Genomic DNA, 25,383 nt, shown 5'->3' with positions numbered 1-25,383 from the left:
AAAAAAAAAAAATGCTTTTAAAGAACTCACAGCTCAGCAGAAATATGCTTAACTATCCCAAAGACAGTATAAGTTTCAGTGGAAACTTTTGTTCACAGATCAGGATTGTATTAGTTTTCACAGTATGTTTGTGGTATTTCAGAGGCTTCCATGCACAGTGAGGAATAGATTTCATCTTACGCCATCTTGCTTTTCTTTTTTAGCAGTCTGGCTCTGTCACCCAAGCTGGAGTGCTGTGGCACAGTCATGGCTCACTGAAACCTCTGCCTCCCAGGTTCAAGTGATTCTCAAAGGTTGACAGACTGACATGCACAAAACAAAAAATAAAAAGAATGAAAAGCAAAGACGACCTAGACTAAAAGAAAATTTTTTTGTCTCTTCTAACAGCGAGCAGAGACAAACATTAAATTGCAATATGGTACAGTCATTCACCATCTGTAATTCACAATCTATAGTGACAATCTTGAGCTTCTAAAAAAGGTTGATTTCATTATTACCTCTTTAATAAGGCAGAGCACTATCAGTTTTCAATAATTTCATTCAATTTAGCCTGTTGAGCTCCTTAACTTCCGGGCCCACTGGGAGGTGAATAATTCATAACTTCTACATGAAAGAGCTCACAGACTGAAAAAGGAAATAGGCTTAAACAAAGGGAGCACAGTGTGACACACAAGGTACAGATTTAGCTTGAAAAATGGAGGAATTAATTAGGAGGAGAGTGACAATAAAATGATTTCTACAAAGTGTGGCATCAGAGCTGACTTTTTTTTTTTTTTGGCGGGAGGGAGACCTGAGTTTTATCATTACTCAAATCAGTCTCCCCAAGCATTCAGGGATCAGAGTTTTTAAGGATAATTTGGTGGGTGGGGGTAAGCTAGTGAGCCAGGAATGCTGATTGGTTAGGTCAGAGATGTAATCATAGGGAGTCAAAGGTGTCTCCTTGCACTGAGTTCCTGCGTGGGGGCCACAAGATCAGATGAGCCAGTTTATTGATCTGGCTGGTGCCAGATGATCCATCAAGTGCAGGGTCTGCAAAATGTCTCAGGTACTGATCTTAGGGACAGTGTATCCTTAAATATTGTAGCCTCTAGCTGCATGACTCCTAAACCATAATTTCTAATCCTGTGGCTAATGTTAGTCCTACAAAGGCAGTCTAGCACCCAGGCAAGAAGGAAATTTGTTTTGGGAAAGGGATAAACTATAAACTAAGTTCCTCCCAAAGTTAGTTCAGCCTATGCCCAGGAATGAACAAGGACAGCTTGGAGGTTAGAAACAAGGTGGAGTTGGTTAGGTCACATCTCTTTCACTGTCTCAGTTACAATTTTGCAATGGCAGTTTCAATCCCTCCCTTTGGGTTTTATAACATGTTAATCTTAACGTGTTGGCTAATGAAGATGGAAAAGGGGTGAAGACCATTCTAACTTCTTCCTGCTGATCAGGGGCATAGTGGTGGTAGGTGTTGACCCAAGGAGAGAGGAGTGGAACCACTTTGCAACTGTCTGAGCATACTCATGCAGACCTGGCTGTGGTTCCAAGGCTTGCATGGCAAAGGCATTAGTATTGTCATCTATAGTTTTAGTACCACATTTAAAGGAACAGTGTACTATAAGGTAAATACTGAGTACTAGGGTAAGTAGTGCAATGCCCAGTTTTAAAAGTAAACATTTGCAAGATAATGTTTAGGGCTAACTATGACGTGAACCCCAAAATTCCTGTCCTCTGGAGACCAAAAGAAAGTATTTCCACATGGTCGCAAGGTTAAGCTCTTAAGGATACAAAACTAAATAGAGAAAATTCATCTGGTATTGGTTTCGTGGACCTGCAGCAAAGTTTGTACCTCACCAGCCTGCCAGGCTGGCTTGAAAAGCAGGCTTGTAGGTGTCCTAAACCCATGTTCTATCCTGTGATATCCCTCTCTCCATTATAGAAAGACAAATTTTAGCACAAAGTGTACCAGATTTGCTACAGCCTAAGACTAGCCTCACAAATCCTTTTTTTTAAAAAAAAAATATATTAATCAAACCCTTGCAGAGGAGACAACCAGTTACACTTACATTTACAAACACACCCACAAACAGACTCACACAGAGAGACCAGAAACTTGTGTGGTAAGAATTTCTTACCCTTTCTGCCAGCATACTAGGTTTTCAGGTTCCCTTTCTCTGCAGCTTCCATAAGAATGGAGCAGTTTTTGATGACCCTGCTTGCTGTGCCATAGCTGTGTGGGTCAAGCCACTTAACAAAAGAAAATCATCCTTTTCTGTTTTATGAAGCCATAGGCAAAAGATTCTCAATTTTGCAAGTTGCTGCCCAATGGCCTGCATGGGGAACTGAATTAACATTTTTCATCCCAGCAAAATACATGTAACAAAACAGACACTAGTCACCTTGTTCAGCACCCAATATCAACCTGACAAAACTCAAATTTTCTCCTGTTGCTCCCTGTTGTCTTTGATCCACTCCAGATGGGAAGGGATCACCTCCAGATGGTAATTCACATTGGAGTCTCTGGTCAAGGTGAAGAGTGAATAGTCACCCTGAGACAGGCCTGTTGAGCTTTCTTTAGGGCTCACCAAATGTGACCAGACAAATAAGGGGGGTTTCTGAGTTAAGTCTGCTGGACTTCCGTAAGCAATTTATTCAGAGGTGCCCTTCACATATACAAAAACACACAAAGATGAGACGGACAGAAGGATTCCAAATCTGATCCCTAACCAACAACTCCAAGAGTATCCCTTCCAAACTATCCTCCTATTCTGCATCTGAGAAATCTCCCTGAAATCTTCCTGATTGAGAAGTCTCCTTAACCAAGACTCTTCCTACTAGTTAGGGAGAGCCAACTGAGACCCCCCCCAGGAGCTGAACTGAGACAGACACCCCACAATGGGGCTACATCCAAACCAAGACCCCCAAAGGAGCTGAACTGAGACAGACACCCCATGGTAGAGCTACAGACACCCTGCATTGGGGCTATGGACAGACACCCCACCATGGGGCTACAAGACCAGCTGGGAGAAGGAAGAAGGTGTTTGCAGCTCCTAGGATACTCACCAACCCAGACACCCCACAGTGGGGCTACAGACAGACACCCTACCATAGGGCTACAGACACCCACCATGGGGCTACAGACAGACACCCTGTGATAGGGCTACTGTTAGGAGACGTCTCCCCAGAACTATTTCTCTATTGCAACTAAATCCATGCATATTATGAAATGGGAGAGTTCCCTGACCCCCTCCCTCGTGGAACTTGCGACAGGGGTGTGGCTCGTTTGCTCGGCCACTGCGCTCAAATACCTTACAGGATGGGGAGCATGCAGACAGGCCAGTGCAGGAGCCACAGTGAGCACGTTTGGTCTCAGGACCCACAGTAGCATCTAGGGGTGTGTTACAATTAATGCTCTTTTAGCAGTTGCCATCCACAGACAGCTAAGTGTTACATCAGCTCAGTGGAGTCAGGGTGACAGCCTTTTACACCCTGCCCTCTTGGTATCTGGGTCCTTGTCCCACATCCAGGAAGAATCAGGTCACATGGACTTAAAGGATAGTGAATGTGGGGATTTTATTGAGTGATGGAGGTGGTTCTCAGAGGGATAGGTGGGAAGCTGGAAAGGGGATAGAGTGATAAGATGATCTTTCCCTGAAGTTCAGCCATCGCATCTCCTCTCTGACCATCCCCAGCCGAACTCCTCTCAACGTTCAGATGCTCCTTCTCTTCTCCGCTGCTGCTCCACTCTGCTACTCTTCTGATTGTGGATCCTGGGGTTTTGGCTTTTTATGGGTACAGGATAGGGGCATGGTGAGCAAGAGTGGTCTTGGAAAAGGCAACACTGGGATGTGAAAACAGGAATGCCTGTTCCCATTTAGAGCCGCGGGTTCCCAGGCTTGAGGGTGGGGCCTTTTCCGGGGAACTGCTCTCTTCTATCCACTATTTCCTTGCCTCCTGTCCATATCAGTTGGGTTGGCAGCACCCCACCAGTAGAGAGAGTACAAGAGTCAGCCCCCAGTCCAAGAGAACTGGGCCCACTTGGGCTGACCTCTGGATCCATCGCTGGAGGCAGATACCAAACCACAGGCAGGTAGCCACAAGGGCAATCCCAGAGGAGCCCCCAAATTTGTAACTGCCCAGTGGGTTCACCTTGCCCACTGCCTAGACAGAGCCTGATTTATCAAGACAGGAGAATTCCAATAGAGAAAGAGTAATTCACACAGAGCCAGCTGTACGGGAGACTGGAGTTTTATTATCACTCAAATCAGCTTCCCAGAGCTGAGTTTTGAAGAATAAAATGAATGGTGCAAAAACGATAAGGCATTGTACATAGAGATGATAGCATTTGCCAAGACATAGAGGCATCAGCTAGTTTACTCCAGGATCTTTAGGTAATTCAGAATTGCTGGCTTAAAACATGCAAGATGGGGCCAGGCACAGTGGCTCACACCTGTAATCCCAGCACTTTCGGACATTGAGGTAGGCAGATTACTTGAGGCCAGGAATTCAAGACCAGCTTGGCCAACATGGCAAAACCCCATCTCTACTAAAAATACAAAAACGAAACAAAACAAAACAAAAAAATAGCCAGGCATGGTGGAGCACACCTGTAATCCCAGCTACTTGGGAAGCTGAGGTACGAGAATCACTTGAACCCAGGAGGCAGGAGGCTACAGTGAGTCATGATCATGCCACTGCACACCAGCCCAGGCGACAGAGCAAGACTGTCTTTAAAAAAAAAAAAAAGGCAAGATGAGGTATGGCGTAACATGAAATCTATTTCTTATTGCCCATGGTAGCCTCTGAAATACTACAAACATACTGTGAAAACTAATGCAATTCTGATCTGTGAACAAAAGTTTCCATTAAAACTAATACTAACCTTGGGCTAGTTAAGCATATTTCTGCTAAACTGTGAATTCTTTAAAAGCAGCAACTGCATTTTAGGCATTTCTGTACACTTAGTAGTATATGTATTTAAGTCTTTAATGAATATTTATTGAGTTCACGTAACTGAACTCATGAACTAATAATTTGTGAATAACTTATGTGCTTTATGCTATTAAGTTCATCACTTTTCCTGATACTTAATCGGGAAAATGGAAATTACTGAAGAAATTAGTGTTTTTGATCAGGGAAGAGAGAGGAATAAATTTCTAAAATGGGGCATTTTGGGAAAGTGCAGAACTCTAGTAAATTAGGATAATCAGAGGCACCATGAAAACACAGAACTTGCATGTAGGTGAGGAAGGAATGATGAGGGGATGTTAATGACATACTTTGCAATTTTATAGAACACAGCAGTTCTGGGTACCCTCTCCCTCTCCCTACACATTCCATTTAACGTCTTCTTCCTTCTCCCCTCTAAAGTGAGTACCTTCTGGCTATCGATAACTGTACAAGGGAAGAAAATTAAGAACATGTGAGAACAGGGTGATTTAGCAAGAAGTAGATACATGAAGCAAAGAAAGCTGGTTCTTATTCAAGGACTTTTCCTTTGATGGGCTTTATGCTTTTTAAACTCTGACGATACTAGATATCAATAGATGACTGTATTTCAACTATAGGCATTGAAAAATGTATTTAGAATTTATGACTCATCAAGGACTATGAGATTTTACAAATATAAGATCAATATATGTAAACAGTGCCATGTGTCTTCCCTCTCCACTGTTTAATACTAGTTACATGTATAAATTTTAAATGTGCATAGTCTGAAATATGATCCCAGAAATAGATAATACTTCCCAATTATCTGTCATCATTTACTATACTATGTATAGAAATAAATAAGTAAACAATATGAGGAAGAGAACCGTATAAAGTTGAGCAGCTCTCTACGTTTTGAATAAATGATTTCACTTAGAAAAGCCAATATTTATTTAATGTAGGTAACCAAGAAGAAAATTTAAATAAGTTGAGTGCCAAGAATTGAGAACATGTGACCATGCACATCTCCTATAAAACTGTTCAAAGTAACACACTTTATAAAAAATGTTCAGATTCTACATAGAGTCATGAAATTTTAAATCACTTAAAAATAGTTATTCAGCACATATGTGCAAAACACTGTTTTTATATATTTGGAATATATCAGCAAACTAATATATTCCTTAGAAGTCAATTACTTCAACCACCTAGAACCCAGTTGCAAAAAAAAGTACAACTTGAAAACAATAATATGAAGCCATTAAAAAGTTTTGTGAGTTAAGTTTGAGCAATTTTTGTGAAAATCTCTCACAGTCCTTTGATTTACTTTATTCTAATAAGCTCAGATCTCTGAATTTCTAGTCCAGAAAGTAGAATGTGATAACTTGAAAGGAAGGGAAAGAAAAGAGATGAGATGTTATAAGTAGGTTACTTTTCTGAATTTTACACCTGTACATGCTATTGTTAATGTACATTCATTTATAGAACACAAAGACTTTATAATTGTAATGTTTAACACACATATATTTGAAATGGATACACTGACATTGAGATATTTTGTAAATTAAAAAACTGATAATGTGAGAAATATTTTCTTTAAGGAATCAAAAATTCTTTCTCTTTAATGGAGAGAGAGGACAATAAATAATAAACATAATAAGTCATATGATAGAAGATGACAAACAATATGCAAAACATAAAGCAAAATAGAATCAGAAGTGTCAGGGTGTGTTCTGGTAGTGAGATTGAACTTTTAAATATTGTAGTCAGGTTAAAGGTTATTGAGGTAACAGTTGAGACTTTCATTATAGTTATATACAGATTTGACATATAATGAAATCTACCTATATACAAATATATAGAGAGACATATATGTGTCTATATGTGTATTATATATCAGATATACCACATATCTGGATACCATTATAATGAAAATATGCCTAACTATCAAAAAACTCAAGACTTTCTTTTTGTTATTCACTCTCATGTGTCATACCAAAGGCTGGAGACCTTGAGTTTGCCTTTAACCCTGAGCAGCAGGACAAAACCACTTCTAGCTTGTATTCCAGAAATACATTTCTTAAAACAAGTGCTCTAAGGAAAAAAGCATTTGCAATGTAATTATTTTCATTTGTTTAGTAGATTTTTACAGCACTTATTTCATGTGTTCAGCACCTTTGAGCATGTGTCCATTTGCCATAAGGCAAAAGTTTAAAGGGATTTCCTGCAGTGATGCTTTTGTTTTCTCAGTATGTGATTAGAAGTCCTGTGATTAACCTTAACTGAAGAAGGATTTAATAGGAATAAATTATGGAAAAGAAATGAAATGAATCAGAATTTAGCTTTTGAGAAATCAACAAACATAATCTACTTTTTAAATTATCAATAAGAAAACCCTCTGTTTATAAGTGGTGCCTCATTGGCTAATAATTACTCCTTGAAAACATCTACCCATATCATTGAATCTAAGTGCCATTTACTAAGATGTCTTATAGTTTTAGCTTTTCTCAGTGCGGATTAATAGTAGAAGCTGTACTTCATCCAGACAAAAATATTTAACATCAAAAGCAAAAATTATGAAATAAGGAAGCTAAACACCAAGGCTCCATTTAAGGTGTACAAATAGTATTGATGATCAGCGATAAGAATAATCATCTTCTGTTCATGTGCTGTGCTAAAGCAAAGAATAACTGACTCACATAACACAAGGAAAATGCTCTTCAGTTTGCTCTGTTGTTATAAAAGTGCTTTTAAGTCTCTCATATTCATATTCACTTATATTCTTTACTGTTAATATCACTTCACAGAAAGACTAAAAGTACATTTTGGTTTATTAACAGTAATAGACATAGTTATAAAATTTGCCTGTGGTTAAATTTATACTCAACTTATTCTCAAACAGATCTGAGGCTGCTTGCAGTAACATTGATATGAGTGGTAAATACAGACGAAGAGGAAGTCAATATGCTAACCCTAAGTTTGCTCAGTTTCTGAAGATACCTTTATGGCAAAAAGCCAGGCCAGTAAACAGATCAAGCAAAAGTGCCAACACCCTTCATTGGGAAAACTTCCTCTCTTGAACTTTTCAATCAGGATAGTGCTTTTTTATTTGACACCTATGACGGTGTAGAGCTTCAGGTTTTAAGCAGCCAATTTTAAAAAGAAAATACAGTACTACAATACCTAGCTCTTGTGTGAGGAAGAAGAAATCATGGGTGTTCCTCAGGAAATACTTGTTATCCTTGCATTAATTTTTAAAGTAATTTCTCAGGTGGCATTTTTATCAGGGGTAGTGAGTGATGTAAGTGACAGGGCCTTCAGTAGCATTTTTACAGCAAAGTCCAGACATGTTCCTAATAGTTGTTTCCTACAATGACCTTAAACTTTTTTAAAAGCATAACTATAAATCTCAGTAAAGATGATTCTGCATTGTCACATTTTCTTGGTAATAGTTTGACAAACTACACTTCAAAAACCACATGCTTTTAAAAATTGGGATTTTTTAAAATTTGAATTCTTCCAAATATTTTATCTTCACCTTTGCCTCTTGAATGCCTCATGCCTTGTAGTGACAATCCAAAAGCAGTGGTGGCTACATATTTTTCTTCTCTGGCCTTGGCACATTTCTTAAGCTAATTACAAAACTTAGATATGCAAGAGTACCTTCAGCATTAGCAAATAATGAGCACATCTTGTCTCTGGATCCAGATGCCAAGAGAGACTATCTCTCAAGATTACAGATTGTCACAATTGAGAGGTTCGTGTCAGCAACCAGAATACTCTCAAAAATGTAAATCAGATTATATCTCTCCATGACTTTCCAATGCTATTAGAATAAAATACAAACTCATTACCTTACTTCCAAGGTCCTACATAATCAGGCCCCTTCTCACCCTGTGATCTCACCTCGTACCGCTTTCCAGTTCATTCATTATGCACCAATCATCCTAGCCATGTTCTTCCTCAAGTATAACAAGGTCTTTCCCATGTTTGATACTTTCTCCTGCCTGGAACGATCTGCAGATATTTTCATTGCCAGCTCCTTCCTATCATTCAGATGAGAGTGGATATTTTTATCTTGTTGCTCATCTTAGGGGGAACAAAATGCCCAGTTTCTCATCATTCACTATGATTTTAGGTGTAGCGTTTTTGTAGATGCTCTTTAGAAAGTTTGAGGAAATTCCCCTTTATTCCTCGTTTGCTGAGAGATTTTGTCATGAATGAGTGTTGGGTTTTGTCAAATGCTTTTTCTACATCTATTAAAATGATCACATTATTTTTTCTTCTTTAGCCTGTGGATGTCATTGATTACATTTATTGATTTTGAAATGTTGAACTACCTTGCCTACCTGGAATAAATCTCATTTCGTAGTGGCATATAATCCTTTTTATACATTGGTGGATTTGATTCACTAATCTTGTTGAGGAGTTTTGCATCAATGTTCATGAGAGATCTGAGTCTGTAGTTTTTCTTTCTTATAATGTCTGTTTTTGGCATTAGGATAATGATGTCCTTATACAATGAGTCAGGAAGTGTTCCCTTTGCTTCTATTTTCTAGAAGAGATTGTGGAGAATTGGTACCATTTCTTGCTTAAATATTTGGCACATTTCACCAGTGAAACAATCTGGGCTTAGTGCTTTCTTTCTTAATTAGTGACACTATTTTTTTAATAGATATAGGTCTATTCAGATTGTTTTTCAAGGAGGTAGTGCATTTTATCTAAGTTATCAAATCTATGTGCATAGAGCTGTTCATATTACTTCCTTATTATCTTAAAACATTCATGGGACCAATAGTCATGAGTCCTCTTTCATTTCTGATACTGGTAATTTGTGTTTTCTCTCTTTTGTCCTTGGTTGGTTTGGCTTGAAGTTTATTGATTTTATTGATCTTTTCAAAGAACCAGCTGTTTGGTGTCATTGATTTTCTCTATTGTTTTCCTGTTATCAATTTCGTTGATTTCTCCTCTAATTTTTATGTTTCTTTTCTTCTGCTTACTTTAGGTTTAAATTGACCTTCTTAGGCCGGGTGTGGTGGCTCACACCTATAATCCCAGCACTTTGGGAGGCCGAGGCAGGTGGATCATGAGGTCAAGAGATCAAGACCATCTTGGCCAACATCATGAAACCTCATCTCTACTAAAAATACAAAAATTAGCTGGGCATGGTGGTGCATGCCTGTAGTCCCAGCTACTTGGGAGGCTGAGACAGGAGAACTGCTTGAACCCAGGAGGCAGAGATTGTAGTGAGGCGAGATGGCACCACTGCACTCCAGCCTGATGACAAAGCAAGACTCTGTCTCAAAAAAAAAAAAAAAATAAGTAAATAAATTGTCCTTCTTCATTTAGCTTCCTAAAATGAAAGCTTAGATTACTGGCTTTGAGTATTTCTGCTTTGCTAATAAACAGTCATCCCTCCATATACCCATGGGTTCTGCATCTGCAGATTCAGCCAAACGCAGGTCAAAAATGTTTGAAAAAGTAAAACCAATAAAAATAATACAAATTAAAAACCAATACTCTATAACAACTATTTACATAGCATTTACAGTGTATTAGATATTATAAGTAATCTAGAGATGATTTAAAGTATACAGAAGAATGTATGTAAGTTATATGCAAATATGACACCATTTTATAAAAGGAACTTGAACATCTGCAGATTTTGGTCTCTCTGCAGGAGGCCCTGGAACCAATCCCCATGGATACTGAGAAATGACCATATGTACTTAATGTTATAAATTTCCCTCTAAACATTGCTTTTGTTGCATCCCACGAATTTTGATAAGTTGCATTTTCATTTATTTTGAATATTTTCTAATTTATCTTCAGACTTTTTATTTGATACATGTTATTTAGAAGTATATTGCTTAATCTCCAAATATTTGGAGACTTTCGAGCAATCTTTTTGTCACTTATTTCTAGTTTAATTCCTGTATAGTCTGTGAACATAATTTGTGTAATCTCTATACTCTTAAAAGTTGTTTTTGGTTTATTTTTTTTGAGACAGTCTTGCTCTGTCACCTAGGCTGGAGTACAGTGATGCAATCTTGGCTCACTGCAACCTCTGCCTCCCAGGTTCAAGAAATTCTCCTGCCTTAGCCTCCCGAGTAGCTGGAATTACAGGTACCCACCATCACACCCAGATAATTTTTGAAATTTTAGTAGAGACGAGGTTTCGCCTTGATGGCCAGATTGGTCTCGAACTCCTTACCTCAGGTGATCCACCCGCCTCAGCCTCCCAAAATGCTGGGATTACGATGTAGGAATGAGCCACGGTGCCCGGCCTGTAAAGTTGTATTTTGCAGCTCAAATGTAACCTATTTTAATACATATCTATTCAAGCTTGAGAAGAATGTGTATTCTGCCATTGTTGAAGTATTTTATAAATTTCAATTACATCAAGTTCATCTAGATCAAATTGATAGTACTATTCAGGTCAACTATATCCTTGCTGACTTTCTGCCTGTTTGACTTAGGAATTACTTACTGAAAGGTGTTGAAGTTTGTAACTATTTTTTTTTTCTTTTTTTTTTTTGAGACGGAGACTTGCCTATTTGTCTCATGTAATTTAACCCTTTGTTGTTAGATGCATGCTAAGGATTGTTATATCTTCTTGGAGAATTCATTTCCTTATTATGTAATGCCTCTCTACCTTGATCATTTTCCTTGTTCTGAATTTTGTATTGTCTGAAATCAATACAGCTACTTCATCTTTCTTTTGTTAAGTGTTAGCATGGTGTATCTTTTTCCATCCCTTTAATGTATATATGTCTTCATATTTAAAGTGGGCTTTTTGTAACATTGTTACTTTTTTCATATGTTTTTCTGCCTTGTCTTGTTTTTGAACATTTTATACTATCCATTTTATCTTCTCTCTTAGAGACAGCAATTACTCCTCTTTTTGAAAAAAGTTAGTTGCTCTAGAGTTTGCAATATATATTTTTAACAAACTTAAAACTAACTGAAAACTAACTTCAAATAACAGTATACTCTTTCCTAATAACAGAGTTGTCCCAGTTCTTATTTTCTGACCCTTATGACATCATTATCATCCACTCCACTTATCCATATGCTAGATATTGTTTCTATTATTACTTTAAACAGTTTGAAGTTTAGTGTTAAGAATAAGAAAAATAAAATATTTTATTTTATCTTCATTTATTCCTTCTCTAACATTCCTTTTTTAAATATAAAACTAAGTTTCTGACCTATGTCATTTTCCTTCTCCCTGAAGAACTTCTTTTAATATTTCTTACAGGGTAGATCTGCTTGCAATGAATTCCTGAGTTTTTGTTTTTCTGAGAAGGTAATTTTTCTTCACTTGTGAGGGATAATTTCACTGGATGTAGAATTATAGGTTACAGGGTGTTTTTTTTTTTTTTTTACAATACTTTAAATATCTCACTCTATTTTATTCCTTTTTGTATGGTTTCTGACAAGAAATCTGCTGCAATTCTTGTCCTTAATCTCCCATCTGGCTGCTTTCAATATATTTTTGCCTTTGGTTTTTTGAAATTTGAATATGATATGCCCTGGTGTAGATTTTTCGTAATTATCCTGCTTAGTGTTCTCTGAGCTTTCTGGATCTGTTGTTTCCTGTCTATAATTAATTCTGAAATGTTCTTGTGCCATTATTAATTCAAATGTTTCTTCTGTCCCATTCACTCCTTCTTCTCTTTTGGTATTTCAACAATGTGTATGTTACACCTTTTGAAATTGTTCCACAGTTCTTGGGTGTTCTGTTCCTTTTTTAAATTCACTTATCTGTTTTATTTCAGTTAGGGAGTTTTCTGTTTCCTTATCTTCTAGCTTAGTGGATTTTTTCTTCTGTTATGCCATGTGTAGTGATGATCCCATCAAAGGCATTCTTCACTTTTAAGATAGTGTCTCTGATTTTTAGCATTTCCCTTTGATTCTTTCTTAGAGTTTCCATTTCTCTGCTTACATTCCCCTTCTGTTCATGCATATTGTCTATATTTTTCCACTAGAACCCTTAAATATTAACCATAACTTCCTGGTTTGATAATTCCAATGTCTGTGTCATATCTGAGTTTGATTCTTATGCTTGCTTTATCTCTTCAGACTGTTTTTGCTTGTCTTTTAGCATATCTTGTAAATTTTTGTTGAAAGCTAGACATGATCAGATAATAGGAACTGAGGTAAATAGGCCTTAAGTGTGAGGTTTTGTTTTAATATGGCTAGGAGGTGGGTTGTATTTGATATTTGCTGAAGTTGCACATGCCATAAGCTTCCAATTTCTCTAGTATCCGTTTTCCTTCCTATAGTATTTGGGCCTCCCTGTATTAGTCAGTGTTCACTAGAGGGACAGGACTAATAGGATAGATGTATATATGAAAGTTAGTTTATTAAAGAGTATTGGCTCACACAATCACAAGGTGAAGTCCCACAACAGGCCATCTGCAAACTGAGGAGCAAGGAAGCCAGTTCGAGTCCCAAAACCTCAAAAGTAGGGAAGCCAACATCAGCCTTCAGTCTGTGGCCAAAGGCCTAAGAGCCCCTGGCAAACCGATGGTGTAGGTGCAAGAATCCAAAAGCTGAAGAACTTGGAGTCTGATGTTTGAGGGCAGGAAGCATCCAACATGGGAGAAAGATGGAGGCTGGAAGACTCAGCCAGTCTGGTCTTTCCACCTTCTTCTGCCTGCTTTTATTCTAGCTGCGATAGCAGCTGAGATTGTGCCCACCCAGATTGAGTGTGGGTCTGCCTCTCCCAGTCCTCTGACTCCAGTGTTAATTTCCTTTGGCTGCACCCTCACAGATACACCCAGGATCAATACTTTGCATCCTTCAGTCCAATCAAGTTGACACTCAATATTAACCATCACACTTCCTAAGGACTCCTCTTCAAGAGAGTCTGTGTTTTTCAGCTCCTTCAGCTACAATTCAGTTATGACAATAGAGCCCGATTGATATGGGGGTGAAGTATGAAGAGAATCATTCATTCTAGAATCTTATGATTAAATTTCAATTTTTTAGTTGGCCTGTGTCCCTGGGCTGTGACTTTTACAAGTGTTTCTTAGGTTCTCCCTCCATCCCAGTAGGTGAAACAGAAAGGCTCAAGAGGAAGCTAGAGTTGAAGAAACTGTCCTTCCCCTACAGAGGATAAGGCCGTGATAATGTATTTTTCCCTGGAGTAGGCCTTTGTTATGAGAATGTTCTAGGCCTACTTTTATAATGGTTACTTTCCCCCTCTATCTACAGAACATTTTCATGTCTCCCAACTGAAACTATGCACACTAAACACAAATTTCCCATTTTCCCTTCCCTTCAGCCCCTGGAAACCACCATCCTGCCTTCTAACAATGTAGTCTTTTGCATTTGCCATAATGTTTTTGAGGTTTCTCCGTGTTATGGTATGTATCAGTATTTCATTCCTTTTTATCACAGAATAGAATTCATCGTATAGATGTACCACATTTTATTTATCTACTCAGTAGCTGATAGACATTTAGGTTGTTTCTACCTTTGACTATTATAAATATTATTGCTATAAGAATGTGCATACAAGTCTTTGTGTCAACCTATGTGTTTATTTATATTGGTTAGATTTCTGTGCATAGAATTGTTGGTTTGTACGTAATTTTTAAGAAGCTAACAATCTGTTTTCAAAAGTAGCTGTACCATGTTATGTTCCCACCAGCAATGTATGAGAATTCCAGTTTCTCTACAGCTGTTAATACTTGGTATTTTCTGCTTTTTTTGTTACAACCATTCTAGTGAATGTATACTGCTATCTCACTGGCATTAATTTGCATTTCCTGAATGACAAATACTGTTAAGAACTTTTCATATTCAGATTGAACACCTCTTATCCAAAATGCTAGGAACCTAAGTATTTTGGATTTTTATTTTTCTCAGGTTTTTAAATGTTTGCAGAATACATACCACATAAGTATTCCTAATCCAAAAATCTGAAATCCAAAATGCTCCAATGAGCATTTCCTTTTCATACAGTTGTTGCTGGGCAGAATGAGTGGGGGAACATTACAGATGTGGAAGTCCAATTCTCTTGCCATCTGCTTGTAGTTTTTTTCCAAAGAAGTTTGTTTCTTTATGGCCCTAAGATCTGTCTCATCCTCATATATGAGTTCTGGACTGTTGATGGGGAAAATCACAGCTCTGTATATTTTTGGTTTTCTATGGGGACAGTGGAACCAGCTTGCTTCTGTACCGCCACTTTAAAACCAGATGTCTGCCAAAAAATTTTTATTTCAATGGTAATAATTAGCATAAAATTTGCTTTTAGGACCATTGTAAGCCACAAAAATAACTATAGTAGCACAATTTGTAAATGGGGTTGATAGGGAGTGGCACATAAATAGAAATCCTAAAGGCTGAACATGTAAAATCACAACTACTTTTATGCCTGTCTTTATCTGGTCTAACATGGCAGTAAATCAAATATGTTTTGACAAAGTGACAGCAAAGTGTTATAATGATTGCCACTCCCTTTTTTCTTCTTTTTGAGGAAGCAGGAAAATGTAGAGCAGAACAAATAGTTCTGTTTCAGACTCTACCCCTTTCCCTGGTTCCAGGCTAAACAATACCCAGGTAACAAGCATAAATAAATAACATCACAAAGAATTACACAATACCCAAGCTGACGCAATTAAAAAAAAAAGATGACATGAAAATTGTAGAGAAATTTTGTCAAGATAATGTGCCAATAGGGTAAGGAGTGAATGAAAGGACAGAGGAGTCAAAGATGACTTATGGCTTTTAGCTTGTGCAAATGAAAGAACGGCAGTTTACTGAGGTCCAAGAGAACCAGAGTGGGTGACCAGAACTCAATAAGTTGTTTTTTGACTATGTTATGATTAATTAAGCAATCAAGTAAATATGGAACTACGTAGTTGAATATGTAAGTTTAGAATTCAGATAATAAAGGACCAGATATATATAAATTTGAAAGTGATCAGCGTAGACATGCTTCATAAAGCCATGGGGCAGGGTGAAGACAGAGAGGAAACGTAGATGAGAAGAAAAAAAAAAAGAGAGATTGGAGAACTTAGCTTCAGGATTACACCTTAGGTTACACTTAAGTTTAGCTGTCAGGAAGAAGAGGAAGAACCAGCAAAGGAGATCCAGGAGTAACCAGTGAGGTAAAGAAAAAGAACCAGAAAGAGGTATGTTCCAGAAGCCACAGGAAGAACATGTTTCAATAAAAAATGCTCAGCTATATCAAACCTGCTGTTGACAGGTGAAATACAAAGAGGATTAGGAATCACTGTTTTGACAGTAGTTTAAGTGGAATGATGGGGATTCTAAACTAAATAGGAGAAGAGAAAGTAGACAGCAGTACTGACAGTTCTTTTCAAGGAGTTTTACTCTAAAGGGGAAAAAAGAAATGGGGCAGGAGGTAGAATGGCACAGGAATTCAAGTAGAGGAGGATTTATCATGAAGCTAATGAAGTCTAAGTTTCAGGGCTTCTCACCTGTGCAGGCCACTTCTATGGCCCTGGGAGGGGTCCTAACAATGTATTTATGTGATATGTGAAAATAAGTTTTTAAAAAAATTTCCAAAAGTATAACATTTTAACTGAAATAAGCCATTTTCTCCTTCCATTCCAACTTCTCTCCATCAAACATTCCCTCTTTGGTTGGCTGCAGACACTTCTGGATTCTGACTAAATGAGAGTTAAATTAGTAATATATTTAACTTGCATTTATGTTTTGTTTTAATTTTGAACAAAACATTATTTTCAAGTATAACAAAAATAATTAAATTGAATTAAAAATTATTTTCCTTTTTCTCTTAAATCGTGAAGAACTGGAATGACAAAATATGACCCATTCAAGTCTAAAGCACTATGAAAAGTACCAAGAAGTATACATTTCTAGTCATTAATTTATGAACTAATATAGTTATTTTTGGCTGTAGTCTACTTGTTTTTTTCATTTTTTGAAGAAATATGTAATCATTGTGAAGCGAAATAGACTTGAGAAAGAATTGAAACGACAAAAAAAAGAAATGCTATGAGATAGGAAGATGAATCAGCAAAATATGCACTCTTTTACAGTAGATACCTACTATATCCAAGAACAAAACCTCTTTATTACACAGGGTAAAACAGAATTCAAAAGGACATTGTGTTTCTATTGGAATTCTTTAGACTTTTCTGAAATGTGAAGACAGCCATAATTTGGTCAATATTAATCTGAAACAGCAGCAAGTCATCATGTCTGAAAAATATTGTAGGACACTACAGTGTAACAACATCTTGATGCACACTAAATAGTAAAGTATGTGAAACTTCTCTTTATTTCCCAAGACCCCCTAGATGATTTTATATAAGCTGCTAGATTTTCATACAACCCTTTCCTAGTCTAATATACAAATACATGGTCATTCAGTCTCTCCTAGAAGAATGTGAATGACACAGAATCTGCCACTCTAATGGGGAGGCCATATTTTTTGGTTTATTCTGCTTCATAATACAGCAAGGACCTCCCTGACTACAAACATGGATCAGAGCCTCTCATCTTGGAAATATTGCCCCCATGTTCACTTTTCTTCTCGTTTTTGCTCTTTGCTCTCATCCTTCCTCAACGATTATCCACACTTCTCACTTTTCATTCTCTACACATCTACACATAATTCTTTTTTTTTTTTTGGCATTAACAATAGGCATTTAAAAGAGCATAAAGTGAATGTCCCTCCCTACCAGTGGGCATCAGAGAGAAAATGTGTTCCTGGGATCACAATTGCCACAATAATTTCAAGACTATTAAGACACTTGCATAACTGACAAATCCCAGTTAAATGAATTTTGAAATTACCTCCACCTTACTTGTGGTGGGCTTCTTTTCAAAGGGACACCAGATGCTGCCATCTGTATGACACATGTGGATTCTCAACAGTCTTAATCAACTTGTTGCTTTTGATGTCCCCTCCTTCTTCGGGACCAAATAGATGCATTCTTGAAACAATTTTAAACCAAGAACTGACTTTTTCCCATTTTTAGAATGTACTCATTATAAAACAAGGCTATTTTTGCAGTAGTCAGACAAATGCACAGCCTCCTTCTTTTAGATGTATTTTTTAAACACTTCATGTTTTTAATAAGGAAAAAATGAAATCTATATTTCAATACTATTGGAATATATATAGGCAACATGGGTGGAATGGATATTCCTTGCCTTATTATGCCATGGAATAAAAATACTCCCACTCATTTTCCCTCTTTAAATAATGTAAAGTTCTATATAGATAATTCAACACAAAACTATTTGCCAACTCAAAAAAGATTTTACAAAAGATATAATATCTTAATAGTGTGGTGTTTCATTCATATATTTTGCAGACCTGCTCAATTAATTGAAGTTTATATTGGGGGATTAATCAGACATAAGGAAGAAATAAAAAACTTACAATGAAGGGAGGCAATTATTAAATTGCTTCTGCTCAGCAGAAAATATTTTCTTCAAGGTCTCAAACATGAATGCCTAAATTCTGGGCAGGGAAAGCAGGAGTATAATAGAAATACTAATCAAAATTCACAGGACGTTCACACTGCTTTTTCTTTTAAAAAATGTTGTATTTGATACATACAAAAGAATATATTGGCATATAAATTTGAAAGTATAAAATAATAAAACTTTCCTATCAAATTAAAAACATTACCAATGTTCATGATCTACCTATTCCATCTCCCTGTCTTACCAAAAAAGGTAACCACTATCACAAATTTTAAGTATATTATTAGATGCCTTTAAAGAAAAAGTTTTATCAGTTATGTGTGTTATTCTTAACCAATATGTTGTTTGATTTACATGCTTGATTTTGAGCTTTATTTTTGAAATGGTACAATATAACATAGATAGACACATACTTGTTTTTTTCTCAACAGTTTATTCTCTAAAATTTATAAATGCTACTGTATGCAATTATATTCATTTGCTTTTTGCCACTGTATAACATTCCACTATCACAATATACCAAATTTTTTCTATTCATTTTCCTATTGACTAAATGAGAGTTAAATTAGTAATATATTTAATTTACATTTATGTTTTGTTTTAATTTTCCTGTCTATTGACAGGAAAATGAATATTTGGGTTATTTCAAGGCTTGTATGTTTTCATTTAAATTTTTTCTTTCATAATTGAGATTTTATTCAATCAGTACATAGCCATTATGGATAATTTGTAAACAAGTCCTAATGTAAGTTTTCTAAAGTATTATTCCATTCTTTTCTAAACAGTAATTGTAGTGACTTTCCAACTTAAAGCTAGAGGCAAACTTTCCTTAAGAAAATATATCAGGCACTAATAACTTCAAATATTGATAAACTGTTAGGTTTAAAGCCCCACTAATTAACAATTTAGTATCATACTGCTATACTTCAACATTTCCAAACTTTAACAATTCTGATATATGGAGAGCCAAAATTAGGGAGCTGTTTTCTTCAGGAGCAATTCTATTTTTTTAAAGCAAGAACATGGAGATAGGCTTTAAGTAATTTAAAATATTAAGATATATTAGTGGATAATTGTGACTCCTAATGGCCATTTTGTTAAATTCATAAGATACAAAAACCGCCCTCCCTAGCAGCCAATACAGTTAACACCCAAGACAGTCAAATCCTCCATTATGTTGACATCTTCACATTTTAGGTTGTACAGAAAAATTACAAGCATATCATTTCTTTTTATAAAGAAAGTACATACATGCAGGTGTGTACGCACACACATGCACACTTGCTTGCGTACACACACACACACAAAACTTCCTTCTAAAATATGTCTTTTTAGAGCTATTTTAAAAATCTTTTATTTACAACATAGGTAATAAAAATATTTATCCAGATTATATTGAAGAAGATACAGGAACCATAAGACTTGGTAACTATATTAATCAGATTTGATTTTTTTCTCTCCTTCTTAATTAGAGACTAGAACCTCCTCAGTTTTAGTTTCTCTACTTTCTGCAGGAAAGTTGTCTTTAGTTTCTTAGATGGCCATTTCAGCCTGTTTGCATTTTGCTCCCCATTTTCCTTTGCAATTTTTTGGCTGAAGATTTATCCTTTCTTCCTCCCTTTTTGGCTTAATTTCAATTTTTGTAGGAAGTGGCTAGGAACCTTGCCGACCTATTCAAGAGCTCCTCCTTAACTCTCACTTAGCTAAAGTGATCATCATCTTGAGTTTCCTGGCAGTGGTTTGTGGTGGGGAGCACGGATGCACTGTGCAACCCTTCACAAAGTCAGGTTGCATTGTTGCTGTATCTAAGTATGTTGCATAAGCCCAATTTATATACGCTTCATGTATAGTATTTTAAAATATAAACCACAAAATAAATAATCATTATTAATTAGTAAAGCTAATGACTGTTTGGTGCTGTGGTTTCAATGTTCCCTCCAAAACCCATATTGAAAGTTAATCCCCAATGTGGCAGTTATTGAGAGATGGGGCCTGCACTCATGAAAAAATGTATCCATTAACAGATTAATGAATTATCATGGGAGGGGAAATGGTGGCTTTATAATAAAAGAGAGATCTAAGTTAGCACATTATCATGCTCAGTCCTCTTGCTATGTGATACCCTGCACTGCCTTGGAACTCTGAACTCTGAACTCTGTAGAGTCCCCACTGGAAAGAAGGCTTTCACCACATGCGGTCAACCTTGGACTTCCCAGCCTCCAGAATGGTGAGAAATAAATCCCTTTTCTTTATAAATTACCCAGTTTTAGGTATTCTGTTATAAACAAAAGAAACTGGACTCAGACATCTAGATTTATCTAAATGCTTATCCGTTTTTCTCATACTCACTTCTTGTATGTGAGACCTTCCTATTAGGGTCTTGTTCCTTTCTCCTGGATAACCCATTGCTGGCATGGACTTTTTCCATTTTTAAAATTGGTGACTGTTTTTACTCTAGTTCTTAACAGATCACTCTTTTGGGTACACAATTTTAGGTAGGAAGTTATTTTCCTTCAGTAATTTTATTACTGTTGCCTTCTAGCTTCCATTGTTGCTCTTGAGAAATGGCTGTTAGCTAACTGATTCTTTTTTTTATATGATGTCTTTTCTCTCTGGCTGCTTTTATGATCTCCTTGTCCTAAGTTAATTGTAATTTAACTATTATGTGTCTAGTAGTTTTTAGATATCTGGCTTGGGATACACTGTGATTCCTGCATCTGTGGATTCATGTTTTTCATCAGTTTTGCTAAATTCTCATTCTTAACATAGAATATTGCTTCTCCTCCATTCTATCTATTCATTCCTTCTGAGGCTATGATATAAGATCTTCTCATTCTGTTCACCATATATCTTAACCTCTTCTTATATTTTTTAATCTCCTGTCTCATTGCTACATACAGTAAGTCCTCACTTAACATCATTAACAGGTTCTTGGAAACTGCAACTTTAAGAAAAATGATGTACTGTATAATCAAACCAATTTTACCATAGGCTAATCAATACAAACAACAGTTAAGTTCCTATAGCATACAGTACATCATTTCACTTAAAGATGCAGTTTCTAAGAACCTATCCACGACATTGAGGAATTACTATACTAGGTAATTTCTTCAGTTTTACTTTCCACTTCACTAATTTTATCTTTAACTGTATTTAATCTGCTGTTTAACCTAGCCATTGAGCTTTTTAAAGTGTTTTAGTGCTAAATTTAATAAACATACAAAAAAGAACATAAATATATAATTATATAGCAAATATACATGTACCATATTCCAAGTCAACAGCACAAGTACCATGGAAATCTGCGTGCCCCTTCTTAAGTATACCTTTCTTCATCTTTCTAGAAATAAACATTTGCTAGACTTTTATGATAATTGTTTTATATTTTTGCCACCTATATATATTTAAACAATAGTTTGAACAAATTGTATTGATAGATTCTTTCATGTCTTAGTTCTTTTGTGTCTTTCTGTTTTACTTAAGATTGACTAAAATTATTGCTTGTGGTTCTGGTTTATTCATTTTCATTCCTGTATAGTCATATTTTAAGTACTCACTAGTCACAAGTATCTAGTGGCTACCATATTGAAAAGTGCTGCTCCAACCAAAGGCTGGGGTAAAACTAATTTTTGTTTCTGTTTTTGTTTTTGTTTTACCATTTAAAAGTATGGCCAAAATCGCAATTACTTTTGCACCAACCTATAAATATAACTAGGAGGTGAATTGCTGGGTCATAGGAAATGCATATATTTGACTTTAAAGCATAATGCCAAAATGTTATTCAAAGGGATTGTACCAATTTACATTCCCACCAGCAATTTATGAGATCTTATCCATGGAATTTTAACTTCAATATTTCTGTTTTTTTAAATGTTTACCAGTTTCTTATAAAATATATAAATGAACAATTTGATAAAAAGGCACACGGGAAATCTAGAAGGGTCCTGAGTGCAGGAGCGTCTGTCCCCTTGGAGTTGGGGTAGGCACTCTATTGGCACAGAGATGTGTTCACCAATTTGGAAGCTTCCCAACATTTCTATTTTTAAATTCTAAAATATCTCTTTAGGTTATTTTTCAAGTCAGTCTTGTCATATTGTTACTTTCTTGGTACTTGCTCATTTCTGTGATTTCATCTTTTATATCTAACTTTTATACATATTTATTTTATATTGTATATCTCTTATAATTCCAATATCTGAAATCATTAGACTCTTAATCTGTTTGTTGTTCCACTGACTCTTACTTGTGGTTGCTTATTTATGTCTTTGGTGATTTTTTAATAGTCTTTAATTTTTAATAATTAATTTCTAATAGTAAATATTTTACATATTTATTTGATCTGAAAGTAATAGTCCACCAAACGTCCTGTTAACTTCTTATACTCTACTGTGGTTTCTTGGGGGTTGTAAGAGGATAAAAATCATGCATATGGGATTGGAGTTGGCAAATATTAAAATAATTATTCATTCTCATTTGTATAGCAGTGAGTAAAAAATAAAATAAAAAGGGCAATAATTATTTATTATGCTTTTTTATTTCTTCAAATTTCCTACCATAAACACATAATGCTTTTAAAACTATGAAATAATAAAATAATCATGGAACCAGAATATTTGCCAAACACAAAATCAATTAGCAAAATTTTATTTGCATTATGAAATAGGATTTTAGGTCACTTCCTAAGAGGCTAGTTATTCAAAATTAAGGTGTCCCCTTCTTTGTGCTTTCCTATTCCACACTGTGGATAACTCTATCAATGCAGAGGTTTAAGAGGAAATGATTTCTCGAGATGATTTTTAAAATACTGCTTCTGATAGAAGCTAGGGATTTCTACCCATCTGGGAGCACCTTAGCCCCGGTCCAGAATCCCTGGCTCAATGCTGGAATCCTTTCATCATTGGACAGAACCATGTCTTGTTATTAAAATGGACATAGAGACATGACTTATGGGTAAGCATATTTAGGTATGGTATTTATACCTAAGGAAAGGAGCCCAAAATGCAGAGAAAATAGCAGGGTGAGGAGCACAGAATAAAAAACTATAACTGGGAATTAATTACAAGGGTTGGAGAGAAAAACAGACCTTCAGGCCTATTGTTGGTTACTTGGATAATTTCCCACTATGGCTATTCTCTGGGATATGGCCTTTTACTCAGTCAAGCATAAGACACAAGCAGGAATTTCCAGGTAGCTGTTTTCTCCAAGTGCTCGATCCTAGAGATTAGTACTGACCTGGAATTTAAGGTCCATCTTTGTCAACCCTCCCAGAACATCAGAAGTCTTCCATGGTTTTTGGCATCCTGTGGGGAATAATGGTCAAGTTATGCAGTTTGAAATTAGGAAAAAAAAAAAAAATGGAAGAGGCGGAGGGGAGGCAGGAGCAGATAGAACTATATGAAACAGATGAGCAAACTTAGAGGTTTTAAATATTTAAATATTAAATAGTTTTTGTTAACATTTCAGCATTTGGGACAGCACTTGGGCCTGTGATTCCTCTGAAAGACTTTTCTGAAGGGTAAGATATTCCTTTGGAAAGGGTTGTTACCCCCTTTTATTCACTTATTTTAAAGGAAGACAATTCGATAACAAACTATTTCAGTGGGTGATTTGTAGCGGTCAGTACCGTTTACTGAACACGTTTAAAACGTCACAGACAGCAGCCAACGCTCTTCCCAATACCTGATGTGTGAATTTCCTTCATCTTGCGGTTTGGCGTGGGTTTTGGAGGAGGAGTTTCAGAAAACGGTCAACATCGGCACAGTTAGGGCTTTATAAACAGGCTATCCAGAGTTCGACTCCTCTTCCTGCACTGGCTAGTCTTGAGAGCCTCTTCCCGGGAAAAACCCAGGTGGAAACACCATCCGAGGGGAGTGAGCCGCAGAATCAGGTAGGGGCGGGAGCGCCGGCGGCCGGCGAGATGGTAATGCGCAGGTACAGGGAGGGGCGCGCGCGGAGAAGGGGTAGGTACGCAGGGCTTGCAGCAGGCCAGGCAACCTGCTTCCAGTCTTCAGCCGCCCGCCCAGAAGGAAGGAGTCGCTGGCCAGGAGATCGGGCTCCAGGTTTTCTGTCTCACTCCACGCGCACAAATTGGACCCCAAGACACCTCACTCTTTTGCCACTTACCCACCCATTGTGGGACATACTCAGCACACCCATCTGACGGCTGCTTTTACCCTGCCTGGCATTCTTTTCTGAGCTCTGCTTTCTGAGCAAGGCCTACTCCCCCAACCCTTCCCCACTGCGGTTAATATCTTACAAACTTGACAGTGGAACTGGGGCCAAAGTGACTATTAATTTGCCGGGTAGGGTGGGTATCAGAATCCCGGTTTATCTGCTTCATAGATGTGTAACCTTGGCAGGTTATTTAAACTTTCTAAGCTACTTTTTGAAACGTAAACACACATTGTAGAATGTTAATTTAGCAACCTCAAATCAGTCCTGTTTTCGTTATTTCCACTGCCTTAAGTTATAAAAGGGCTTCCTTACCTACTACACCCAGCCAATTGCAATGGCAATTCAGCTAGCAATTTTAGGTAGTATCTTCCCATATAATTCATCATATACACCTCTGCCAGATTAAATTTCTTAAAAATAAGCTTAGTCATTACTCCCCATCCCCATCTCCAATTAATAATCATTACAAAATGACTCACGCTGTCTTCCCAACTCTATCTCATCCTACTCTTCTACACATATTCCTTGTTGACTGTACCCATCTCCTGCACTTTCTGGCATTCATATCTTCACTTGTGGCCATTTCTCCACTACACAGTTCCCCTTTCCACATTTCTGTTAAAATCCTACCCGTCCTGCATGGTCAACTTAAATGCCATCTTCTTCAGGAAGCCACTCCTGATTTTCCGTGTCCTCCTTCTCGCTTCCAGACCTTCCAGACCGAAGCCTTTTGTTATGATACCTATCTTGTATTGCAGTTGTGTACCTCTGTTATCCTTTCTACTTATCTTTTCCAATTATACATTTTAGGGTCCTCGAGGGAAAGAACCACGACTTTTTTATCTCTGTATC

At 36.8% G+C, this 25,383-nt stretch overlaps 1 protein-coding gene across 4 annotated transcripts in view; it reads right to left on the bottom strand.

Moving 5' to 3' along the window:
- The window catches only part of CCDC181 (coiled-coil domain containing 181), a 66,163-nt gene extending 41,348 nt beyond the window's left edge, over positions 1–24,815 (bottom strand). For 2 of the 4 annotated variants that reach the window (XM_054495522.2, XM_063648931.1), the window contains exons 1-2: positions 24,037–24,782; positions 23,590–23,657 (exon numbers count right to left, since the gene is read on the bottom strand). The gene's annotated coding sequence lies outside the window, so the exon portion shown is untranslated. Of the gene's footprint in view, positions 1–18,310; positions 18,392–23,589; positions 23,658–24,036 lie in introns of all 4 variants that reach the window. The other 2 variants (XM_063648907.1, XM_063648912.1) reach the window with 2 other exon arrangements.
- Between the last annotated feature and the right edge of the window lie 568 nt (positions 24,816–25,383).

This window comes from Pongo pygmaeus, chromosome 1 (assembly GCF_028885625.2).
Source record: "Pongo pygmaeus isolate AG05252 chromosome 1, NHGRI_mPonPyg2-v2.0_pri, whole genome shotgun sequence".
Lineage (NCBI taxonomy): Eukaryota > Metazoa > Chordata > Mammalia > Primates > Hominidae > Pongo > Pongo pygmaeus.
Note: the sequence above shows the minus strand (reverse complement) of the source record. Positions and strands in the feature narration are given on the sequence as shown.